Source organism: Nycticebus coucang, chromosome 14 (assembly GCF_027406575.1).
Source record: "Nycticebus coucang isolate mNycCou1 chromosome 14, mNycCou1.pri, whole genome shotgun sequence".
Classification (NCBI taxonomy): Eukaryota; Metazoa; Chordata; class Mammalia; order Primates; family Lorisidae; genus Nycticebus; species Nycticebus coucang.
Window position 1 is genome coordinate 54403194 of NC_069793.1, and position 26978 is coordinate 54430171.

At 39.3% G+C, this 26978-nt stretch overlaps 1 protein-coding gene and 1 pseudogene across 3 annotated transcripts in view; one reads left to right on the top strand and one right to left on the bottom strand.

Moving 5' to 3' along the window:
* The window catches only part of SBF2 (SET binding factor 2), a 471093-nt gene that overhangs the window by 63052 nt on the left and 381063 nt on the right, over window positions 1-26978 (top strand). The window lies entirely within an intron of this gene.
* On the bottom strand, window positions 21623-23096 carry LOC128565246 (ribosomal RNA processing protein 36 homolog; annotated as a pseudogene).

Consider the following 26978-nt stretch of genomic DNA (forward strand, 5'->3'; position numbering starts at 1 on the left):
AGACTGAGGTTGGTTGCTGTGAACTGTGACCCCATGGCACTCAACTCAAGGCACAGAAAAAATAAAAAAATAAGAAATAAAATAAAATTTTAAATATTTTTTCAGTTCTAGAGTTTCTATTTTGTTATTTTTTTAAGTTTCTATTTCTTTGTTAAAGTTTCTTTTAATTTGTTATATTTGTACTTTTCTCTATATCATTGAGCATAGTCATAATTTATGCTTGAAAAATCTTGGCTAATTCTAACATCTGGATCATCTTGGAGTTATTCTCCATTGATTATCTTTTCCCTTAAAAATGGGTCACCTTTTCCCAATTTTTTTTGAATGTGAAGGTACTTAGGATTTTGTCCTGGACGTAAAGTTGTGGAGGCTCTGATTCCTTTGTATTCCTCCAAAGAATGTTCTTGCTTTTGTTTAGCAGGCAGTTTACGTGATTGGGTGTAAACTGCAAACTCTGTCTCTTGTCTGGTAGCTCTCAGTTTAGTTCTTTTATCCTTAGCTGGATTACTTACAATCTGTTCTTTCTTATGTATGGTTCAGGGGTCAGCCAGAGATTTGAAAGTGTTTGTACCTAGATTTTGTGTTTCTCCTTCTTTGGCTCTCTTCTTTCTGAGCTGGTTCTCTCACTTTTCCTGGGTCTGTGGTCTGCCTGAGCTCCGTGCTCTGGTTCTTCAAGGTAGTAAGACTGTGGGGTTTATCTTAAGAGTTTTAGGCACCTGCTATGGTACTGACTGGACCTGTCTTCAGGCCAAAAGTTGTAGATGGGAAATTCACCTAATACCACTCTCTTTCTTGTTTTTTTTTTTTTTTGTAGAGACAGAGTCTCACTTTACTGCCCTTGGTAGAGTGCCGTGGCATCACATAGCTCACAGCAACCTCCAGCTCTTGGGCTTATGTGATTCTCCTGCCTCAGCCTCCCGAGCAGCTGGGACTACAGGCGCCCGTCACAACGCCCGGCTAAATACCACTCTCTTTCAAGAATTGACTGCCTTCCAATATTTCCCTGCTTATGATCTCTCTTCAAATCAGCTTTTAGGTAGCTGATTTTCATATTTTGTTCAGAATTTGTATAGTTCTTTTCTGTGGAAGGGTTAATCTGGTAGGTGCTTACTCAGCCATACAGAAGCAGAACTCTGTCTTGTTCCTTTTTTATGGGAGAATTCCATTCATGATTGTGCTCCTTAATATAGATACTAACTTTGTAGATGTATCATGTACAAATTAGTTAAGAAATTGTCATTTTGAATATTGTCTTTGTAAATTGCTTGACTTACAAGAAAAGGCCCAGTTTCTGAACTTAAGAGGTAACAGTCTAGTTGGGAAGACAGCCAGGTAAACAGAAGATAGTAATATAAGTGAAAAGACCCATGACAGAGGTGTAAACAGCATACTATGAAGAACACAAGAGGAAGGGAATTAGAACATCAAAAATACACAGCATTAGCCAGGTGTGTTTACTTACTCTCTGGGAGGCCAAGATGGGAGGTTCCTTTGAGCTCGGGAATTTGAAAACAGCTTGGGGAACAGCAAGACCCTGTCTCTACAAAAAATAGAAAAATTAGCTGGGTGTGGAGGCATCTGTATTCTAGCTACTCAGGAGGCTGAGGCCGGAGGGCTGCATGAACCTGGGAGGTTGCAATGAGGCATGATAATGCTGTTGCACTCTGTGATGACAGAGTGAGACTCTGTCTCAAAAAAAAGAAAGAAAGCATCTAGTATTGGACTATCTTGTCACCATTTTGTCTCCATGGCTTGGTCACATTTTGGCTTTGTGCCATAATTTAGTCTGTCAGGATTTTGTTCATTTCAGCATCCCGCAGAATATTGCTTCTGCTACAGCGATAGCATCATACTGCGTGATAAGGCTTTGCAGTAGAGGACTAGCAGGCACCTTAGAGCCTATGTAGAGACACAACTGATGGTAGGACAGGGATCCCATAAAGATTTGAAGGACCTGATGCTTTAGTGAAGTTTCTGAGGTTGAAGTGTTTTAGGATATATTGGGACGTCCTTTCTGAAGTAGAAGATATGCTGCTGTGTCTTATTTTCCCTACTACCAAAAGAAGTATAATAACTGGTGGATTTCTTTGGGTTTGAAGTCAGCATATACTACTTTTAAGTATATCGTCACAACCTCTTTTTTATTGTTTGGGGTTCATTGAGGATACAAAGAACTAGATTATACTGCTTGCATTTGTTAGGTAAAGTCTCCCACCCCCAGGAGGTGTGCTATACACTGTAACCCCCATGCCCCTCTCTCCTCGCCTCTCCCCATTCTCTCAGTGCCCCTCTCCCACCTTGAATTGAATTTTTTTCTTATACGTTATGTATTAGATCATCTATTGACTTCATATTAGAATTGAGGACCTTGGATTCATTACCACCTCTTTCCTGAGTAATATGTAAAGCTGCCATTAGGTTGCTATATTGGAATTTGCGGTAGGCCCTGACAGGAGAATCGCAGTAAGGGCCCCTTCGTTTTGGAGCTAACTATATCTTCTTTGAAAAAGCTACTGGCTTGCTGTTACATCTGCTGGAGAACAAATGCCTGAATACTGGACGTCAGTGACATGAGCTGCCTCTGCAGGGCGTGTGTAGCAGCATTGCAGCATCAAATAGATGTGGTGTACCTGGGTTTGGGTAAAATGCAAGTATTGAAAGCGCATCTACATTGAACAGGCAGGAGGTTCTTTTTGTCTTATAATTCTTCTCACAACCCCACACCCGTGGTTGATTCCTGGGAAGTTACCTATGTTCCTCTTTAAGAAATGGTTCTGTGGGCGGCGCCTGTGGCTCAAGGAGTAGGGCGCCGGTCCCATATGCTGGAGGTGGTGGGTTCAAACTCAGCCTTGGCCAAAAACCAAAATCCAAAAAAAAAAAAAAGAAATGGTTCTGTAAAATATGTTGGCCCTTGTCAGACAAAGGTCTCCCAGCCTCCTAATATCTGTATTTTTAGCCTTTATTAGAAGTAAAACTTTTTATTTTTTTATTTATTTTTGAGACACAGTCTTACTGTGTTGCCCTCGGTAGAGTGCTGTGATATCACAGCTCACAGCAACCTCAAACTCCTGGGCTTAAGTCATTCTCTTGCCTCAGCCTCCCAAATAGCTGGGACTACAGGCACCCGCCACAAGGCCCGGCTGTTTTTTGGTTGTAGTTGTCATTGTTGTTCAGCAGGCCCGGGCTGGGTTTGAATGCGCCAGCTCTGGTGTATGTGGCTGGTGCTCTAGCTGCTGAGCCACAGGTGTGGAGCCAAAGCTTTCTTTTTTAATTATCTGTACCCTTCTTTCTTCTTGATTTCAATTTAAAACATGGATGTGATATTTGGAGTCTGGCAGACATACTAAACCATGAGAATGAGGGCCAAAACCTGTAAATAGTGGAGCGATGAACCTTAAAACCTGGATCCCTGAGACCTAGATCTGCCATAGGTCCTGAGTGTTCACTTCTAAACTCATTTTATATGAAAGTAAATACACGTTAATCTTCTTAAGCTACTGATATTTTAGGTTCTTTTGTCATATACAGCTGAACGTAATCTTTCTTCATTGAGACGCTGAATGCCTGGATGGATCAGGTGCCATTCTCTGAACTAGTGAATGAAGGAGGAAAAGGTACAGGTTTTGTAGGAATGTTAGGACATTTTAATTTGGTTGTGATTAATTTGCTGTGTTTAGGGAAGTGCTCATTAAGGAGTATGGATTGGGAGCTTGAGAAATACTCTGTTGTACTGTTAGGAAAAGGGAATGCTTGTTTTCAGGAGAGTGAAAAGTCATGGAAAACAGCCTGTGGTAAACAGCCTCATAACTTGCTTAGCCACATAAACAATCGGTAATTGTTTTTGCAGGATAGGAAGTTTGATTTTTGAGAAGAGTTGAGCAGAAAGGAGTGGATTATCTATGCTGTGGATGCTCTAAGGTGAACTTTTGAGTTGGTGATAGGAAGTTAGAGATGGGAAAATATAGGAATTTGTGGAGGGGAGAGCCTTGTAGGTAGAGGACATGTTTCACTCTATTGGGAAGAAGAAATCCATCATCTGTTGTTCTTAAATGAAAAGATTTGCAAGAAAATGGTTGTTGGAGATCCTTTAAAACTTAGGGAGTTTGTATCTTTTTCCTTATTGACATTGTGGTAGGGAATCCATTGATAGGGACAAGTTGAATGAGTTTTAATGAGAAATTCATTTGTATCATGTTTAAGGAAGATAAATGTGATGACCTTTGTTGTTCAATCAGTAATTTTTCTACCTAGTTTAAAAATATTCTATTTTAAAATTCTTATGCTACAGCTAAGTACTGTCTATAATATCTTCAACTGGAGGAAAACTTAAATAAAAACTTAAATGTAGTGAAAGTGATACAGCAAATCACAGTAGAGAATTGTGTCTTAAATTTTCAATTCTCCTTTTATTCTAAAAGGATTGATACCTTATAGTTACTACCAATATATTAATGTTTTAAAAGTTAATACTAAGAAATTTTTCTGAAATTTTAATGTGGAAATTTTTTTTCTGCTGAATTATCAACACACTCTAAGTATGCTGTGTTATAATGGAAATACATTTCTGTGATACCTTCATAGCCACAGATCTATTATGATACTGCAGAAGTTCTCTCCAAAAACACCTTTTCCCCCTTCCTTTCTGTCCCTCTACCTGTATTCTTTCTGCCCTACTACTTCTGCTTCTCCTTTGTTGTAAAGCCATTGATTTCTCAGTATTATGCCATAAAAAATGTCTTTGTAATGTTCAATTTGGTTTAAGATAACCTTCACTAGTCCAGAAAGAGATCTCTTACTACACATCATACCAAAAAAAAAGTCTTTAGGAAGTAGCCTGGAGTTCTTTGCCAAGCTTTATACAAGTTATTAAGGCTTAGTTTAAATTGGTATAGTTTAAACTGATATGTAGTATCATTTTCCTGGCAAGATAATCTATCTTGAGATTTTAGTCTGCTTTTTAGGTCAGCAGTCATAGTTTTATGCCATCTAGTGGTAGATGTATGTACTTCACACTTTCTGGTGGTTTATTTACTATGTATAGAATTTTAGAACCAGAAGGGACCTAAAATTACTTTATTGGTGGGAGACTAAGGCTTAGAGAAGTTAGGGGATTTGCTTAAGGTCACCTGTTAGAGGTAGAACTAAGACAAGCCTGAGATTTCCTGATTACCAGTGTGGTATTCTTTTAAAAGCATGACACAATGTCGTATATGTATATCTTTGAGGGCTTTCTTAGATTAGTTTGAAGATATTAACTGTGAGAATGTATTTGTAGTTTGAGTTATTTCTATTTATTCATAATCACTGTTGTTATCTTTAATGTAGTGGTGTTTTGATAAATAGAGTCTTGTAGTTATAAGACAGGAAATGGATATCATATTTACCTTTGAGAAGACACAGTAGTTGTCACTAAGTAGTTAAAGAAATGCTTTTTGGCTTGGTGTCTGTAGTTCAGTGGCTAGGGTACCAGCCACATAAACTGGAGTTGGCGGGTTTGACTCCGGGCCTGCCAAACAACAATGACAACTACAATCAAAAAATAGCTGGGCGTTGTGGCGGGCACCTGTAGTCCCAGCTACTTGGGAGGCTGAGGCAAGAGAATCACTTAAGCCCAAGAGTTGGAGGTTGCTGTGAGCTGTGATACCATGGCACTCTACCGAGGGCAACATAGTGAGTCTCTGTCTCAAAAAAAAAAAAAAAAAAAAATGCTTTTGATAGAGTGTTGCTCTTGTTTCAGCTTGTTACAATGAGACCAACAAATGTTAATTATTGTGTCTTTGGTCTTGCCTTTGTATGGTCTAGTTTCTTTCAGTAGAATAGATTTGGGAGAGAGGGCCCTAGAGCTAGACTTATCTGTTAGTGGCATACCCAGATTAAGTTCTAGGTTGAAAAAAAGAGTTAATTCTGGGGGTTCCCTCTGCCTCCCACCCCCAACTCCCACATATCATAGTATAGCAAGTAAAGGTTGAAAATCAGGCAAGCAGTAAGCTTCAAAGACAGAGAAGTTTTAAGTGATCTCTAAAAGTTATTGGAGAAAGAGTAGAGGACGTTGCCCTGGGAAGATGATTGGAGCTGATGACTTCAGAACACCAGCCATTGGACTGAAGAGGCCTTTGAGTACTAGATTTAGGATGACTTGGATTTGCATTTGTGGCCTGTGACTTATTTATGTTTGTGACTTTGGGAACATTACCAGATATTTAAGTTTATTTCTCTGTGTGTAAAATAGAGATTAATATTTCTGTTTCTTAGGTTGTTAGGATTAAATGCCTAATACGTAGTAATCGCATAGCACATGTTGGTTGGATCTAGATCTGAGGGTTAGTGACCAAAGCAAAAATGAAACTCTAGTCCTAGAGAGACTTGGATTCTGAACAAATATTTCAACATACAAAAGGACTTTCTAGTAATTTTAGAAGTAGTGATTTCATTTTCGCTTGGAGTCATTAAGGCAGAGGATGAACAACTGAGGGTATTACAGCAGGTTCTCAAACACTGAAAATGTTCAAACATTGAATTGTTGTAAGTCTTGTTTTAGTCATCAGATGTCATTTATGAAAATCACAAGGACAATGATGGTTTATCTTATGTACCCACATCTTCACTCTGTTCATTATTTTCCCTTCCTGATGCTCCAGTATTGCTTTTTTTATGATTTTCTTTCTATTTAAACGTCTTCCTTTAGATAGTCTTTAGAGTTAGTTTTCTTTACCTGAGAATGTCTGAATTTTCCCTTTATTCCCAGACGATAGATAGTTTTGCTGGAAATAGAATTCATAGTTGACAGTTCTTTCAGCTTTTGAAAAATGTTGTGCCATTTTCTTCTGACCTTCATAGCTTTTGATGAAAAATTTGCTGTCATTTGAATTGGCATTATCTTCTGGGGAAAATGTTTCTCTCTGGCTTCTTTCAAGATTTTTTCCCTTTGTTTTTAGTTTTCAACTGTTTAATAATTATGTGTCTTGATATAGATTTCTTTGAGTTTATCCTATGAAAGTTATTCGATATTTTAAATATATAGTTTGGTGCTTTGCCAGATTTGGGAATGTTTCAGTCATTATTTCTTTGAATACTCTTTTCTGTTCTACTTTCTCTTTTCTTTTCTGGAATTCCGGTGATATGAATAGTGAATCTTTTGTTATGGTTCCAGGGGTCCCCAAGGTTCTGTTCTTTATATTTTAGTTTATTTTCTCTCATTTGTTCAGATTGTATAAATTTTACTGGTATCTCTTCCAGTCCACCGATTCTATCTTATGCCATTTCACTCTATTATTAAAGTTATCCCGTGAGATTTTAAATTATTTTTTGGTTTTATAATTTATATACGGTTTATAACTTACTTTTCTTTGCTAACATTTTCTTCTTGTTACTTATTTTGAGAGAATTTGCAATTGATTGTTGATGTGTTTTTATGACAGCTGCTTTAAAATCCTTGCAGATAATTTCTGTGTCTTATTCATGTCTGTGTTGGCATCAGTTGAGTGCCCCTTTTCATTCAAGTTGTGATTTCCTGGTTCTTGGTATGATGGATGCTTTTCCTTATGTCCTGGACATTTTGGCTATTATGCTAGTCATTATGCTTAGGGTTAGTATGCAGACCATAGTCTAATTTTGTGGATAGTTCCAGTAGCCGTTTAATTTTCAGAGCCTTTGAAGTACTGTTTTGGTGTTCTTCGTTTATCTAATGTCTCCAGAGCACCCATTAATCTATACTGGTGCTGCCTGAGGTGGCAGAAAATGTTTCCCAGACTGGGCCATCTGATTTCTCTTGATGGGGAAGGAGAACGTCAGATCCACAGGGATAAAGAAGTTTTGCTGGACCAGACTACTTGCTTTTCATTTTCGGTGCCATCTTACTGCCCTGGTGTCTCTGGAGAGTATCAGAAACATGGAGATTCTGACCTGTGGAGGGCAAAGAGACTCTGTGGGCCAAGCTACTTGTTGCAGTGGCGTTCTTGCTGGTTTTCCCCGGCCCCCCAGTCATTTTTAAATTGAAGAGGGAATTCTCAAACCCATGGGAACAAAGTGTCTGGCTGGGTAACTTGGTGCAGTGGGGTACCTCTTGCTAGTGCTGGCCAGATGCCCTGGTATTTCTTGGTTAGAAAGGAGAGGACACAAGCTTCCTTGTTGTCCTTTTTATTTTTGAGACAGAGCCTCAAGCTGTCACCCTGGATAGAGAACTGTGGCATCACAGCTCACAGCAACCTTCGACTCCTGGGCTCAAGTGATTCTCCTGCTTCCGCCTCCCAAGCAGGTGGGACCACAGGTGCCCGCCACAGTGCTCAGCTATTTTTTGGTTGCAGCCGTCATTGTTTGGCGGGACCTGGCTGGATTCGAACCTGCCAGCTCAGGTGTACGTGGCTGGCGCCTTAGCCGCTTGAGCCACAGGCACTGAGCCTCCTTGTTGTCTTGACTGGTCGCACTATTATCCTGGGGTAAGGAAGTTTCAGGGCCAACAGTGAAGGAAAGTGCTTCCCCAGCCTGCTCGTTATCAGTGTGCTGCTCCATCTGTTACATGGTTCTGGGCTTGCTTTGTGTTGTTGTTGGAACTTCTATTTGATCTGTGGGTAGAATGAGCCCAGCTGGGCTGCCTTCTGTTGCAAGTTTAGGAGTTCAGATATGTCAGGACCAGGTTTCATTCTTTTGTGGTCTCTACCACAAGAGACACACACACACAAGATGTTCTCCCATTTATGTAGTTCTTCCATTCTGGCGTTCCAGATCAGTTTACTTTTCCTTTTACCACCTTTCAGAGTTCTCTTTTGATTGTTTCTTAAGTTATTTATACTTAGTGGGGAAGAGCAAGATGACACGAGTCTGTACTATCTTGTCTGGACCAGAGACTCATTAAAAAAAAAAACAAAACAGGCTTGGCGTCCATAGCTCAGTGGGTAGGGCACTGGCCACATACACTGGGGCTGGCTGGTTCAAACCCGGCCCAGGCCTGCCAAACGACGACATCTGCAACAAATAAATAGCCAGACATTGTGGCGGGTGCCTGCAGTCCCAGCTACTTGGGAGGCTGAGGCAAGAGAATTGCTTAAGCCCAAGAGTTTGAGGTTGCTGTGAGCTGTGATGCCATGGCACTTAACTAAGGGTGACAGTGAGACTCTGTCTCCAAAAAATAAATAAATAAATAAATAAAAATAAAATTAAAATTAAAAAAACATAAAACCCTTTATTGAGATATAATTTACATCCCATAAAATTTATCCTTTTAAAATATAAAATGCAGTGGTTTTTAAAAAGTATACTTAGCTTTGTTTTTGAAAGATATTTTCTCTGGGTATAAAATGTTGGGTTGACTTTTTTTCTTTTAGCATTTTAAAGATGTAGCTCCTCTGTCTTCTGACTTGCATTGTTCATATTGAGGAGTCTTCTATTATTCTTGTTTTTGTTACTTTGCATATAATGTCATTTTTCCTCCTTCCACTGTTTTTAAAATTTTTTTTGATGTAGGTTTTCTCTGTTTTCTTTGTGTTTCAGATTTGATGAGGTTCTTTGATCAATGGTTTTATAGTTTTCATCAAATTTGGAAAAGTAAAATTTTATCACACTTGGCCATTATTACTTCAGATATCTCCACTTTGCCCAGACTCCTGTTATTTGCCACTAGAAGTTGTTCCACAGCTCTGTTCTTTTTTTTTCCCAGTATGTTTTTGTTTTCTATTGCTGTAACTTCATTAACCTTTCTTTTTTCTGTAGTATCTATTTCATTAATTATGTCCAGCATATTTTTATGTTTACATTCTTTTTTTTTTTTTTTTTGTAGAGACAGAGTCTCACTTTATGGCCCTCTGTAGAGTGCCGTGGCCTCACACAGCTCACAGCAACCTCCAATTCCTGGGCTTAGGCGATTCTCTTGCCTCAGCCTCTCTAGTAGCTGGGACTACAGGCGCCCGCCACAACGCCCGGCTATTTTTTTGGTTGCAGTTTGGCCGGGGCTGGGTTTGAACCCACCACCCTCGGTATATGGGGCCGGCGCCTTACCGACTGAGTCACAGGCACCGCCCATGTTTACATTCTTGAAAATATACAACATAGTTATGATAATTTTAAATATCTTATCTACTTATTTATCGTCTGTGTCAATTTGGAGTCTTTCTTTTCTTTCTTTCTTTTTTTTTTTGGAGATAGAATTTCACTTTGTCGCCTTCTGTACAGTGCTATGGCGTCATAGCTCACAGCAACCTCCCAACTTCTGGGCTTAGGCAATTCTCCTGCCTCAGCTTCCCAAGTAGCTGGGACTACAGGCGCCCACCACAACGCCCAGCTATTTTTTGTTGTAGTTTGGCTGGGGCTGGGTTCAAACCCGCTACCCTCGGTATATGGGGCTGGTGCCCTACCCACTGACCCATAGCCGCCGCCCAATTTGGAGTCTGTTTCAATTGGTTGATTTTTCTCCAGATTATATAGTTTATACTTTTCAGCTTCTTTTCATGCCTAGTAGTTTTGTTTAGATGTTAGATGTTGTGGATTTCACTCTGTTGAGTGATGGATATTTTTGTGTTCCTATAAATATTCTTGAACTTTTTTCTAGGACAGTGGTTCTCAACCATCCTAATGCCGGGCCACCTTTAATACAGTCCAAAGGGGTTGCGACCCACAGGTTGAGAACTGCTGTTCTAGGATGTAATAGATCACTCGGAAATAGTTTGCCTTTTTTTTTTTTTTTTTTTTTGAGACTTGCTTTTCAGCTTTGGTAGGTAGGCCTATAGCAAAATTTTATCTAGGGCTTTTTCCACATGCTGAGGCAGTACCCTCTGAGTTCTCTGCCTTATGCTTAGCAAATTACATAAGTATTTCTTTCTTCTTCCTCTTGGCTATTAGTAACAAAAACTGTTCCCGATCTTGGGTGCATCTTTGGGGATCATTCTTCATGATCCTTTCCCGTGGTTTGTTCCTTGGCCTCCGGTGGTTTTCAGTACTCAGCTGAAGGGTCACGGGGAACTTCTACAAATCTCTGAACTTCTCTCTCCATGTTGTTTAGCTCTCTTCTCTTAGAACTCTCCTCTGCGAACTGTAACCTCTTTGGCTTCCCCAGACTCCCAATTCAGTTGCTTCAGTACCATCTGAACTCCACCTGGCTTTCCCTTCTTTGCACTGCAGTCTGGAAATTCTCACCAATGAGTAAGCTGAGGCAATTTAGGGCTCATAATTTGTTGCCTTTGTCTCAGGGGTTCACTGTCCTCTAACTCCTGATGTCAAGTCCCTGAAAACCACTGTTTCATATATGTTATCAATTTTTTTCATTTGTTGCTAGTTGTAGGGTAAATTCAGACCTTGTTACTCTATCATGGGTGAGGCGTATGTTCCTAAGGTCATTATTTTGGACTATTTTATTATGTAGCCAGTGGGAGAATCATTGAATGATTTTGATCAAAGGAGCTAGTGTGAAGAACTTTGATTTTTTTTTTTTTTATTAAATTATAGCTGTGTACATTGATGCAATCATGGGGTACAATGTGCTGGTTTTATATACAATTTGAAACATTTTCATCAAACTAGTTAACATAGCCTTCATGGCATAAGAACTTTCATTTTGTTCAGCTTATTTCTTTTTTTTTTTTTTTTTTTTTTTGTAGAGACAGAGTTTCACTTTATGGCCCTCGGTAGAGTGCTGTGGCCTCACACAGCTCACAGCAACCTCCAACTCCTGGGCTTAAACGATTCTCCTGCCTCAGCCTCCCGAGTAGCTGGGACTACAGGCTGTTCAGCTTATTTCTATACACAGAAGTAAAACAGGGAGATGAGGAGGCTGTTGCTATTGTCCAGATGAAAGATGATGGGAGTATGAACTATTGAGTGTTGATGAATGATGTTGAGGGTCAGAACACATTTGGTGGATATTTGAAGAATAGACTTGATGAGATTTAAAAAAATTTTTTTATTAGTCATCCGTTTAGTTTTCATAGCAATACTAGACTGCCAACTGTTCTTTCTTCATTGCTATTAAGGAAGGAATTTTAATTCATGATGCAATCTGAAGAACTTGATAAAATGCTAGATCATATATTTATTTATTTATGTATTGAGACAGAGTCTCACTTTGTCACCACAAGCAACCTCAAACTCTTGGGCTCAAGCGATTCTCTTGCCTTAGTCTTCTGAGTAGCAGGGAATACATATGCCCACCACAACGCCTGGCTATTTTTAGAGACAGGGTCTTGCTCTACCTCAGGCTAATCTGGAACCCATGAGCTCAGGTGATCCTCCCACCTCAGCCTCCCAGAGTGCTGGGATTACAAGTCTGAGCCACTGTGCCCAGCCCCCTGTGTTTAATTTTATTTTAATTTGTACTCTTTTCTCACTGCTTTGTTTTCTATTTATTTTATTTTTATAATTTTTTTGGAGATAGCGTTTCTCTCTGTCACCCTGGGTAGAATGCAGTGGTATCACCTTGGTTCACTGCAACCTCAAACTCCTGGGCTCAAGCAATAGTCCTGCCTCAGCCTCCTGAGTAGCTGGGACTACAGGTGTGCCACAATGCCCAGCTACTTTTTTTTATTTTTAGTGGAGATGGGGGTCTTGCTCTTGCTCAGGCTGGTCTTGAACTCCTGAGCTCAGGTAATCTGCCTGCCTCAGCCTCCCAGGGTGCTAGGGTCAGAACACATTTGGGCCAGGGGTGAGCCACCATGCCTGGCTTCTCACTGTTTTGATTAATTGTGATGTATTCTCAATGTGTTGTGAGTTCATAGGGACTAAGGTTGTGTGGCTGCTTTTGATTTGTCATCTTTAGTGGCAGATCTTGTTATTGATGTGTTTCAGTCAACTTTAAGATACATTCTTTTTCACTTCTATAAAAGCCTGTGGGCTCTTTGCTAAGTTTAAGTCTGAAAAAAAAAAATAGTTCCAAATAAACCTTTTGAATAATAGGAGATTGTACTGGAAAATCAGAAAATCACATTACATTCCTACCTAAATTTTTGAATAACCACAAAAAGGCTTGTTTCAGTTGAAGTAAACAGACTTCTCTCATTAAATGCTAAATGAATCAAATATGAAAGCCTTTTGTAGAATGATTTCCTGCATGCTTTCTTTTCAGTGAATGAACAGTTTTATTTGCCCTATCCTTTGAAAGTTGGTCTGTATTGGCACAATTAGATCTGCTTATTTTAGTAAGCTTTGGTTTTCTGGATACATTGGCATTATTACACAAGACTTCTAGTGAACAAGAGAATAACACTTTCAAAAATTTTCATTTGCTCAAAAGCAGATTTTCTAAGCCAAGAATAAAAAACTTGGGACTTGCGTTGAATATGGCCCTTTTTTTAGTTTGCCTTTCAACAGGTAAAATTATATTTCTTTAGATCACCTTCTATCCTATTAAAATGAACAAGTCAATTATAATGTACTTGAAAAACAAGAAGTCTGAGTTTATAGCATTGTTTTTTTTGTTAGCCATATCCTCAGAGGTGATATTCTCAGTGAAGGAGAGAATACTTGCTAAGCATAATGGTGAAGTTCTAAGATTGTTTTTGGATAGAATGGAATAGAAGGACAGATGCCAATATCAGTAATGTGTATATAGCTTGGTTTCATCAGGACATTTTTATCTGAGGAATTTTTTTTTTTTTTTAAAGACAAAGCCTTGCTCTGCCATCCTGGCTGGAGTGCAGTGATGCAATCATAGCTCTCTGCAGCCTCAAACTCCATGGCTCAAGAGATCCTTTTGCCTCAGACTCTCAAATAGCTGGGACTACAAGTGTATGCTACCACACCCTACTTTTTAAAAAATATATCCTGGCCTTTGAAAGTGCTAGGAACACAGGCATAAGCTACCATGTCTGGATTCCTTGAGGAAATTTTGACTTCACTTGGAAAAATAAAAATTTGTAGTCAAAATTATGCAAACATTGTTAACTATTTTTGGAAAATATTTTCTGGAGGATCTTCTTGAGCAATGTTTTTGTCACAAATATTTTGTTTTTATTGTACTGAATATTTTTATTGAGAGTTTGTCAATACCCATCAGATTGTTAATTTAAAATGGTTGCATTTTATGGCATGTATACCCTACCTGAAAAAGTAAATTAATAAAACTTGGGTAACAGACATAGGATCTGGAAAGTGTGCTGAGCTGACTAAAGAAATTTAACAGGATGATAACTTGAGTCTGAAACACCTTTTGTACAGGTACAGGACAGCATAAACAAATTTTTAAAAGGGGATTTACATGTTTCACTCAAAATTAACTGTAGTAGCTGGGCACAGTGGCTCATGCCTGTAATCACACCACTTTGGAGGCAGATGTGGGAGGATTGCTAGAACCCAGGATTTCAAGACCAGCCTGGGTAACAAGTGAAATCCTGTCTCTATTAAAAAAACAAAACAGTAGCATGATGTGTGGTGTGCACTTATATTTGCAGCTACTTGAGAGGCTGAGGCAGGAGGATTGCGTGAGCTATGATCACGCGGCTGCCATTATACTCTAGCTCTCCAGCCTGGGCCTTATAGTGAGACCCTGACTCTAAAAACAATTAAATAAAAACTGCAATAAATCTCAAGAGTCCTGTGTTAGCTAAAAGATCTAGTGCAACACTAGGCTTCATTGTTAATAACATGGTTATCTATAGTAATAATAGTTCTCTTCTGTAATTAGATCAGCCCAGTTATCCCAAATATTCAGCTCTGAGAACTACTCCAACAAACTGGCACACACATATACTGGTATACTTTTTATAATAATTGTCCTTATAAGAACTCTAAGAGGTAGGTAATAGTGTCTCCATTTTATATACAGGGAAAAATGAAACACGGAAAAATAATGTAATTTTCCCAGGGTCAATAAATGGTAGAGCTAGTATAGAATATAGGTAGCCTGGATACTGAGTCCATGTTCTTTTTTTTTTTTTTTGAGACAGAGCCTCAAGCTGTCGCCCTGAGTAGAGTGCTATGGCATCACAGCTCACAGCAACCTCAAACTCCTGGGCTCAAGTGATTCTCTTGCCTCCGCCTCCCAAGTAGTTGGGACCACAGGGACCCGCCACAACTCCTGGCTATTTTTTGGTTGCAGCCGTCATTGTTGTTTGGCAGGCTCGGGCTGGATTCAAATCCGCCAGCTCAGGTGTATGTGGCTGGTGCCTTAGCCGCTTGAGCCACAGGCACCAAGCTGGAGTCCATGGTCTTAATCCTGTAAAAAAATACTTGTTAGAATTTGGGGCACAAATTAAAATATTTAGAGTTGAAGAAAAGAGAAGATTGAGGGATTGGGAGAGGCATACCAGAGGAGATGGAATAAATTTTAGTTAGCTGTATTTAAATATTTGAAGGACTATCATGTAGAACTTGGACCAAGTTTATCCTGTAGAATTCTAAGGAGGGGGACTGTGACCAATAAGTGGATAATATAATAAAATAGGTTTTTTTTCTCAAGGTTTTTATGTAGGTGAAATCAAATCCCTATTAATGTAATAAAATATTTATTAACAAATGTTTTAGTCTTCTAGAGCTGCTGTAACAAAGTACAGGTTGAGCATTTCTAATCCAAAAATCCGAAATCAGAAATGTTCCCAAATCTGAAACTTTTTGAATGTTGACATGATGCCACAAGTGGAAAATTCCACAACTGACCTCAGGTCATAGGTTGCAGCGAAAACGCAGGTGCACAACACAGAGTTTATTTACTGTCTCTAAGGGGAAAAGACCCTCCCGGTCCCCTTCAGCTACAGTATATCTTTCCCACACATGCCCAGATATCCCCATAGAAGCATATCCACAAAGGGTAATGAAATGGTACGTTCGCAGGCCAGGTGTGCCAGTGGCAGGTTCCACATGATGCATCACACAGGGGCCAGGACCTTTGTGCATTACTCACTGTATTATTTTGTTTATTTTTTGTTCTGTGGTATAAAGATATTGTTGATAATGTCAGGAGGGCCTGTAAGTATCTCTGTGGGTAATAGCGATAAGAAAAAAGAGGAAACATTTATGTTTATCTATAGCACAGAAAATAAAGGTTTTGGAGACATAGCACAGTAGTGTAAGTGTGCATCTTACATAATAGTGTGGTATTAGAATGAACACCATATATGACCTGGAGAAACAGAAATATAAACTGTTGAATTCTATGCTGAAAGTGACAAACAAATTAATGAAAAATAGAAACACTACATAAAGTTAAAAATGAAGATCTCAATCACATACTGAAAGATGGATCCACTAGCATTGCGGCAAACACCTGCCCCTTAAAGGTATGCTGATCATGAAACAAGTAAAGATCTATCATGATTCACTGAAAACTGAAGGGAGCTATGAGTATTCACAGACTGGTTATAGAAATTTAAGAAAAGATATTGTTATGGTCTTAGCAGGTTCATTGCGCACTCAAGCCATTGGTACAAATACATTACCCTGAGACAGCAGGGGTTACAGAAAGTGTTTAATTTTCAGGCACCCTGTGAGGAGACGAGAGGAAGACTTTGGGAGAAAGGATTTTTGAAGATAGTTTGCCAGGCTGAGGGCTAGGCAGTTGGGTCTGCTGAATGGCTGGGTACAGGGTGGAATCATAGGAGTGTAGAAATTGTCTTCTTGTGCTGAGTCATTTTCTGGGTAGTGGTTGCAAAACCAGTTGAATCAGTTCTTTGGTCTGGGCCACTGGTCTGGGTGGGTCAGCCAATCTACTGGAATACAGAGCCTGGAAGATATCTTAAAAACTAGCCTTAGATTTCACAAGCGTGATTGTATCTATGGATATAATGAAGGAAGCTAAGAATCTTTATGACCATCATGCATATGACTTCTGAGTAGTAAGCAATTATAGGAAAGCAAACTAGGGAACAGTGGTTGGTTTTATATATATAAACTGTGTACATAACTTTGCAGAGTCAGGTCCCCACTGCAATTCCCAGCATGTGGCCCCTTATTGGTTTTATAAAGGGTAGTTTTCAATATGGCTTAAATTTTTAAAGATTTGTGGTGACAAAGTGTCTGCTGGTCATGAAGCAGTGGAGAAATGCATGGGTAAGTCTGGCAATGTCATCAGTAATGAAAATTTGAAACCAAAACAAGACTGTAATGCTGGTGAAACATGACTATTTTGTTATTTCCCCCAGAAAGACACTGACTACAGCTGATGAGATAGCCTCTAAAATAATTAAGGATGCCAAGGACAGAATAACTGTGCTGGGATGTGCTAACATAGCAGACATGCATAAGTGCAAGTTGTGATAGGCAAATCTTTCGTCCTCATTGTTTTCAAGGAGCAAATTTCTTACCCATTATTATGCCCACAAAAAGGCGTGGATCACCAGGGACATCTTTTCTGATTGATTTCACTAACATTTTGTATCAATGGCTTATGCTTACTGTAGGGAAGCTGGAGTGGATGATGACTGCAAGATTTTGTTATTCCTTGATGACTGTTCTGCTGGTCCTCCAGTTGAAATTCTCATAGAAAATAATGTCTATGCCATGTACTTTTCCCCAAATTGACTTCATTAATTCAGCCATGTGACCAGGGTATCCTCAGATCAATGAAGAGTAACCATAAACGCATTTATTTGAACAGCACGCTAGCAACAGCAACAGAGGTATGGGTATGGAAGCTTTTACAAGAGATTTTATTACAAAGGATGCTGTATGTGCTATTTCCATTGCTTGGCACACTGTGACTGAAGAAGTAGTTGTGCATGTGTAGTGCAACCTATGGGCCTACAACTATATTCAGTGATGATGTTGAGCAAGGTGGTAACTTTTAAGGATTCCATATATCTAGTAAAAAAAAAAATGACGTCTGACCTCCTTACATATGCAGAGAATATTCAGTGACTGTCAGTAAGTTGAGGAAGATTTTAACACGATACTGAGGCTCCAGTTCATTCACTGACCAATGATGAAATAGTCTGAATGGTACTGAATCAGGGTGACCATGGTAATAGTGACAATGAAGTTGACATAATGCTGCAGAACTGTGTCTGTGGACAGTATGGTGACATTGTGGGGAAGGGCTTATTGAAGTACTAGAGCAAGGTGCATTCTTAACAGAACTAGAAATCGCATCAGTTTATAAAATCAAAGAGGGGGTTTTAAGACAAAAACCATTGTTAATGAGGCAGATGACGCTGGGGAAACAGTTAAAAAAGCTCTAGAGTGGAATGCCTCCTCATCCGTAGAAAACCAGCTTCCTGGTCCCTCACTACTTCTGATATTTGTTCTCACCTAAAAAAAGAATATCACGTAAAGTAACCTTTTGATCAAAACACCCCACATAGGCTGCCCTTGTTTGTTGTTGCTGTTGTTGAACAGCGGACACAGGCCTTCTGGTGATGCTACTGTGCTGCTTAGTTACCCAGCACACGGTATCTTTCTGGCGTCTCAGTTACAGTATGGGTGACTGAGATACCTTTGCTTTCTTGTGGTTCATTGTACATAAACTTTGTTTCATGAACAAAATTACTGAAAATATTGTATAAACTTACCTTGAGGCTATGTGTATAATATATATATGAAACATAAAGGATTGTAAGTTTAGCCTTGGGTCTTATCCCCAAGGTACGTCATTGCGTATTGGAGTTGCATCACTCCAATTTTCACTGTTTTCTTCATGTAGCCTTTTCTCCTGTGTCTGTCTGTCTGTTTTGGATATGTACCTAGTGGTGATATGGCTGTGTTATATGGTATGGTATGATAAATGTTTTTAAAAAGTAGGTTCTTGGCTGGGTACGGTGGCTTATTACTATAATTTTAGCATTTTGGGAGTCTGAGGAGGGAGGATCACTTGAGGCCAGGAATTTGAGACTGGCCTGAGCAACATAGCAAGACCCTACTCTACAAAAAATAGAAAAAATAGCCAGGCATACCCGATGCATGCTCATTATCCTAGCTACTTGGGAGGCTGAGGCAGGAGAATCACTAGAGACCAGGAGTTTGAGGTTGCAGTGAGCTGTGATGATGCTACTAGATTCTAGCCTGGGTGACAGCGAGATTCTGTTTCTAAAAAAAAGTAAATTCTTTATAGTATAAAAAATTGTAAAGAAAGCATAGTATACATACTGAAAAGGTACCACATAATATTCAATTTGATGAATTTTTGCTAAGTAAACATGCCTCTGAGACCACTGTACAGATGTAGAAGCAGAACATTAACCAGCACCGTAAAAGCCTCCTCGTGACCGTCTCAGATACTAGCCTACCCTGATGCTCTGCTTTCAGTAAAGGGTTTTCTTCAGTGGAAACTATTACGGGATAGGGTTACTTGCAACCTCAACTGTCTTTTCTTTTGTGTAAGGTTTCAGGATGTTGATGTTTAATTTGTTGAATAGAAGGCAAGAAAGTATTTTCTACTTAAACAGCTTCAAAATAGTTTTATTTTCTCAAAGTCCTGGCCTCAAGTGATCCTCCTGTGTTGGCCTCCTAAGTCCTGGAATTATAGGTTGACCCACCACATCTGGCTATTTTTTTTGTTTTTGTTTTTTTTACAATGAAAGTATTAGTTTATTCAGGTATCATTTATTGGGCATTTGCTAAGTACAAAACACTATGCAAAGTCTTTGAAGATTTAGTCTGCTCTTAAGAATGAACAGTAAAAATCATTCTGGGCCTTTGCTGGATTTTGCTTGGATAATAAATTTTTCAAATAAACTTAGGGGCCAGGCATGGAGGCCAAGATGGGTGGATTGCTTGAGTTCAGGAGTTCCAGACCAGCCTGGGCAAGAGTGAGAGTCTCTAAAAATAGCTGGACGTTATGGTGGGCACCTGTAGTCCCAGATACGGGAGGTTGAGGTAAGAGGATCACTTGAGCCCAAGAGTCTGAGGTTGTTGTGAGCTGTGATGCCACAACACTCTACTGAGGGCGACAAAGTGAGACTCTGTCTCAAAAATAAATAAACAAATACACAAATAAATAAGTAAAACTATTTTTGAGTTTCTATATACCTTTCACCCAGCTTCCCTAATGTTAGTTTTTTTTTTTTTTTTTAAATTTAGAGTGCTTTCAGAGCTTCTTTCCAGACCTCTGAGTAGTAGTTCTGAGTCCAACAGTTGGATGAAGTTTTTTGTTTTTATATGCCAGAATCCTTTCTTTGACTTTGAAGGAGGATTAACACATGTGACACTGGGACCCTGCAGCCCTGGATCCCTCATTTCCTCTTGGCAAGGCAAACTACCTCTGTAATCCTTAGCTTACCGTCAGCAGGAGAGCAGTTTAACCTTTATCTCTATTACATTGCAGTTTCCATTTGTATCATCAGAACTGTGTCTTTTCTCCATCTCAGAGGCGACAAGCAATAGATGTCCTACCTTTTGATTGTACTTCTTTTCCTTTCCTTTAGAGCTGCTTTTAAGGTAACAAGCTTTGTTCTGCAGTTTCTTATGCTTTATCTACCTTTTAAAAAAAGTACTGTTTGAGATTATCTGGGCTTTCTGATTCATAGTGTTTATAAATTTCATCAGTTCTAGAAAATTCTTCGCCTCTTTGAAATATTCTCTTCTTCTGGACTTTGGATTACATATGTCAAATCTTAGGTTTTTTATGTGTTTTATTGTCCATGGTTTTTATTTTTTTTTAATTGATAGCTTTATTAAAAATCTTAAATGCCTTTTTTTCTTTTCTTTCTTTCTTTCTTTTTTTTTTTTTTTTGACAGAGCCTCACTTTGTCCCCCTTGGTACAGTGCCCTGCCGCCACAGCTCACAGCAACCTCAAACTCTTGTGCTTAAGCAATTCTCTTGCCTCAGCCTCGCCTCCTAAGTGGCTGGGACTACAGGCGCCTGCCACACACCTGGCTATTTCTAGAGACAAGGTCTCACTCTGGCTCGGGCTGGTCTTGAACCTGTGAGCTCAGGCAGTCCACCTGCCTCATCCTTCCAGGATGCTGGATTACAGGCATGAGCCACTGCACCCAGCCTGTCCCTGGTTTTCAACTTCTTTTTCTTTGTTCCCATTTCACTGTATCTTTGTGCTCCATCTATGTAACCTTAAACTAAATTATTAGCTTGAGGATTTTCTAGGTTACATGGGTGGTATAAATTCTAATTCTAAACAGTATTGAGGGCCAGCTGGGCTCGCATATTATTAAGGAAGTGCTGTATCCCCATTTCTTACCTCCCCTGCGTTCAAAACCAAAGCTAAATAAGTGAGTTGTAGGATCGGCTCACCCTTGAAATGACTGTATCTTTGAAGGGTCCAGATTTAAGTAGGAGAGGTCTCTGGTCTTCCTACTGTCTAGAAGCTTTGGCTTTGTTGTCTACTCTCTCATATAGGCCACTCAAACAGTAGGCTAGGCCACCCACAAATCCCACGTAAAAGCAGAATAATAAAAAGATGAGTAATGAGAATGTTTATGAAGTGGCTCCTACATTAAGTCCAAGCCCTGGGATCCATGAACAGATTTCAAGTCCTTTATTGGCCTCAAGGTCACTCATTGGCCCCTCTTCTTCTGTACCAGAATCGTTGATACAGAATGTAAGGATGGGAAAAGCTCATGGGGACGTAAGAACCAGATCCAAACAGAGGCAGTGTGGCACGGCAGAAGGCCGAGCTGCCCTTCTTGTCAAGCCTTGTGGGCAGTCCAAGAGTTCTCTAGCCTTCTCTCAGCCAACCTAGGTCCAGGGCAGCTGTGATCCTTGCCCTTGAACAGGAAAGAACCTGGAAAACAAGCCAAGCCCAAGATTGTCCCCATAGATTTATGTCTCCCTGGGGCAGTGGCAGAACAGAGGACAGTTACTTATTACTCTGCTCAAAGAGCTCTCCAGCTTTCTTCTGTGTTTTAGTTCCTTGAACTTCTCACCTGGGGCTAACTGGTGTTGCTCAGATTTCTTCTGAAGAATGGCTGATGGCCCTGCTGGGCCTGAGCCTGCTGCTTCTGCTTCAGGGCCAGGCACAGCTCTTGCTGCTGCTTTTATTCCCGCTGGGCCTTTCTTGCTCCTCAATTCACTGAAGCAGTTGTTGTGGTTCCTCGTGGTGCTCAATGGTGCTTCTTCAACTTGCTCTGGTTTGGATATCATCCAAGAATTGATACATTTTGTCAAACACCTCATCAAAGTAGGGATCCCAGCCACCTTTTTACAGATGGGAACAACCTGATGTAAAAATGGCACTTGTAATCCCGGCTGACATTTTCAGAGCCATATGCTTGTCTGCAACACCTGTACTTTGGACAGGTGGTCCAGAACCTTGTTTCTTAGTACTGTTTCCAGCTACCAATTGTTTGTATATCTTAGTGCCCTCTTTCTGCATTTCCAATAGCTCCTCGAGTAACGTGTTAGATGTGCCCCTTCACGGGTCATGGGCTGCTGGCCTGGGCTCCAGGTCCCCACTGTCCTGAGCCCTGTATAGATATTGGACCGTGGGGGACGGTCCAATATCGTGGCTAGGGGACTTGCTCCTGATGTCAGCTTGTGCAGCACTTGTAGGATGAGTACTAATGTTGACATTTTCTGTAAACATGATACATTTGTCAAAACTGTTACTAAATGGACTAAATTACAGATTTTATTTGGATTTCACCAGTTTTCTTTTAAAGACTTTTTGCAGTTTAGGATCCAATTCAAGATTGGATTGTATGTAGTCTTCGTGTCTTCTTAACTCCGTGATCCGTGACTATCTGAGTCTTTCCTTTTGTTGATGACATTGGCAGTTTTGAAGGGGTCCTAGTCAGGCATTTTTTAGAATATCCCCAGTTTATTTTTTTCTGTTAATGTTTTGTCATTGTTAGACTGGGTTTATTATTTTTGGAGACGATTACCACAAAGATGATAGGCCCTTTTTATTGTATCGTATTATAGGGTACAAGTTAGATGTTAGATGTCAACACATGTCAGTGATGATACAATGACCATTTGGTTAAGGTGGTGTCTGCTAGGTTGCTCCAATATGAAGCTACTCTTTTCCCCTTCCTCTGGCTTTTTATTTGGAAGCCTAAACTTATGGGCTAAGTCCACCCCGTACTCATTGGAGGGAAATTAAACTCTAACTTTTGGGATGGGGTAGCATACATATATTTTTTTAATTTCTTTTGTAAAGAAGATTAGACCTTTCTCCCATTATTTATTCATTCAGTTATTTATTTATATCAGTATGGACTCATTTATTTTATACTTTGTTGTAACTAATAGGCATTCATTATTTCATTACTGACATTGTCCTTGTTTTGGCCATTGGGAACTCTTTCAGATTGGCTCTTCTGTCCTTTTTTCAGGTTGGATCTTCTGGAACCCTCCCCTCATTTTTTTTTAAGCAGTTGTTCATTTTCCAGCACTACAAGATGTTCTAGGCTCTTCCTGTACTAAGTATATGTCCTACCCCAGTCCTATCAGCTATTTCTCTAAGAAGCTTTAAGTTCCTTGGAGGATAATACTTAGAAACCAAAATTTGGGTGTTGAATGTATAATTTAACTATTTAAGAAATGGCCTGTTTTCCATCATGGTTATGCCATTTTATATTCTACTAGCAGTGCGTGAGAGTAGTTGGTGCATCTTCACTATCATTTGGTATGGCCAGTCTTCTTAAAATTTTAGACATTCCAGGTATGCAGTGGCTCCTGTCGTGATCACCATTGGCTTATAATGTTGAGCATCTTTTCATGGGCTTATTTGGAATCTGGATGTCTTCTTTGGTAAAGTATTTGTTTGAATCTTTTGCCTATTTTTAAAAATGTGGTTATTCTCTTTGTATTGAATTATAAGAGTTCTTTAATTATTCTGGATACATTTCTTTCCATCAGATATTTAGATTGAAATAATTTTGTCCTAGTCTGTAGTTTATACTTTAATTTTCTTTTTCTTTCTTTTTTTTTTTTTTTGAGACAAAGAGTCTCACTTTGTCACCCTCAGTAGAGTTATGTGGCGTCACAGCTCACAGCAACCTCAAACTCTTGGGCTTAAGCAATTCTCTTGCCTCAGCCTCCCTAGTAGCTGGGACTACAGGTGCCCGCCACAACGCCCGGCTGTTTATGCTTTAATTTTCTTAAAGTTGTTAGTTTTGATAAAAATCTATTTCATCAGTTTTTTTTAATGGATTATGCTTTTGATGTTATATCTAAAAAAGTTTGTATAACTAAAGATTGCAAAGGTGGTTACAAAAGTTTTCTTTTTTAAAATTTTAATTTAATTTAATTTTTTGAGACAGAGTTTCATTCTTTCTCCCTGCATAGAGTGCAGTAGGGTCATCATGGTAACCTCAAATTCCTAGGCTTGTGATCCTCCTGCCTTAGCCACCTGAGTAGGTGGAATGGCAGGTGCCCACCACCACACCAGGCTAATTTTTTCTATTTTTAGTTGAGGCAGGCATCTCACTCTTAGTCAGACTGGTCTTGAACTCCTGACCTCAAGTGATCCTCCCACCTTGGCCCCCAGAGTGCTAGGATTACAGGCATGAACCACTGCTCCCAGCCTCTAAGTTTTCTTTTATATTTTTAGGTTTTACATATAAGTCTTATTTAGTCTAACTTATTTAATTTTTGTCTATGATGTAAGTTATGTATGAAAGTTTTACAAATTGATATCTGATTCTTTTAGCATCATTAGTCAAAAGATTCTTCTTTCCCCATTGAATTACCCCTATTTTCTTTGTTAGAAATAGATTAGCCAGGGCGGCACCTGTGGCTCAGTGGGTAGGATGCTGGCCCCATGTACCAAGAGTGGCAGGTTCCAACCGGCCCTGGCCAGCTAAAACAGTACTGACAACTGTAACAAAAAATAGCTGGGCATTGTGGTAGGCGCCTGTAGTCCCAGCTACTTGGGAGGCTAAGGCAAGAAAATCGCCTAAGCCCAAGAGTTGGAGGTTGCTGTGAGCTGTGACACTATGGCACTCTACCGAGGGTGACAAAGTGAAACTCTGTCTCAAAGAAAAAAAAAAGAAATAGATTAGCCACATACATTACAATCTGTTTCTAGAAATACATATATTTAAAGTGTGCATGTCTATCCTTCATTGATAACACATTGTCCTGATTTTAGTAGCTTTATACTGTCTTGAAATTAGATATGTTAAATCCTCTAACTTCATTGTTGTGTTTGAAAATGGCTCTGGTTATTTAAATCTTTTGCAATTGCATATAAGTTTTAGAATCAGTTTCTCAATTTCTATAAAAAAACACCCTGCTAGAATTTTGATTAGAATTTCATTGAATCTCTAGATCAATTTGGGAGAAATGCCATCTTTTCAGTACTGCCTTCTAATTCATGTGCGTGATATTTCTCTCCATGTGTTACACTGAGAGTTTCTAGTTTCTAGTTTTTCATATGCAATTTATATTTTAACTTTATGGCCACCCTGTATAGGAGCGTTATACATTGTTCATTATTTTTTCCCTAAATATAGTCATAGTTCATGATGCTATGGCACATGGTATTTTAAAAATTATAATTGCTCACTGCTAGCATACAGAAATACAATTGATTTTTTGGTGTTAATATTTTGAGGACTTGTTAAACTAGTTTGTTCTAGTAGTTTTTTAAATATTTTTTAGGATTTTTTTCAAGTTGTCTGCAAATAAAGACAATATTACTTATACTTTTCCTATCTGTATGCCTTTTATGTCTTTTTCTTGCTTTACTGCCCTAGTTAGGACTTCCATTACAGTATTAAGTAGAAGTCATGATAGTAGATATCCTTTTTCTGAATCTTAGTGGGAAAGCACATTAAGTATGATGTCAGTCATAGGATCATTATAAATGCTTTTTTTTTTTTTTTTTTTAAGACAGAATCTCACTTGGTCACCCTGGGTAGAGTGCCATGGCATCATAGCTCACAGCAACCTCAAACTCTTGGGTTCACGCAATCCTTTTGCTTCAGCCTCCAAGTAGCTGGGACTACAGGCACCCACCACAATACCTGGCTAATTTTTAGAGACGGGGTCTTGCCCTTGCTCAGGCTGGTCTCGAAGTCGTGAGCTCAGGCAATCCATCTGCCTTGGCCTCTCAAGTGCTGGGATTACAGGTGTGAGCCACAGTGTCTGGCCTATAAAAGCTTTTATTATACTGAGGAAGTTTCTTTTATTTGTAATTTGCTATGTACTTTTATCATGAGTGGGTGTTGAATTTTATCAAAGGCTTTTTTTTATACATCTATTCTGACGATCATATGGTTTTTCTTTTATTGGCTGTTAATATGATTTTTTAATCCTAAGACTCAATTTCCATAACTTTATTATAAGTCTTCAAGTCAAATAGTGTAAGTTCTTTCCTGCTCAATTTTAATTTCTCCAGTATGGGGGCTCAGATTGCTCTACCAATTTTAGTTCTTACTGGAAATGTTCTTTTGCCTCCAGTTCTAGCGCTTTTCTCAAATTGGCTACTCAGCTGTGCAATGAATACTTGTTGACTATCTTGGGGTTCTCTTTTCTCCTTCCTCAAGCCATTATCATTAATCCGTTTATGCTGGAGTGTGAAATTTTTGAATTTTTTGCATGAATTTTTTGACAAGCTCCCAGCACACCAGTATCTCCAATAGTAACTAATTTTGTGCACCACACGATACCCTCCAGAGGACTACATTTGGAAAAATCAGACCTCAGAGATGACCTTGAGCAGTGGGACATAAATAACTCCCACATCATTACCATTCCAATAATGGAACACGAGGCTTAATGCATTAAATCAGGCAGGCCGGTGGCTCATGCCTGTAATCCTGGTACTCTGAGAGGCTGAGGTGGGTGGATTGCTTGAGCTCAGGAGTTTCAGAGCAGCTTGAGCAAGAGTGAAACCCTGGTTCTACTAAAAATAGAAAAACTAGCTGGTCATGGGGGTACATACCTGTAGTACCAGCTACTTAGGAGGCTGAGGCAAGAGGATCTCTTAAGCCGAAGAGTTTGAGGTTGCTATGAGCTATGACACTATGGCACTTTCCCAGGCAACAGTGTGACACTGTCACAAAAAGTGGGAGGGGGGGAACTTAATTTCTTACTTTTACAAAGATATTGATACTTTGCATGTTTTGTGGATGTTAGTGGTTTCTTTCCAGTTGCAGTATTTTGATGTTACTTTTCCACCTAGTTTTGTTGTAAATGTTGTCCATGAGTGTTTGGCTGTGCTATCTTT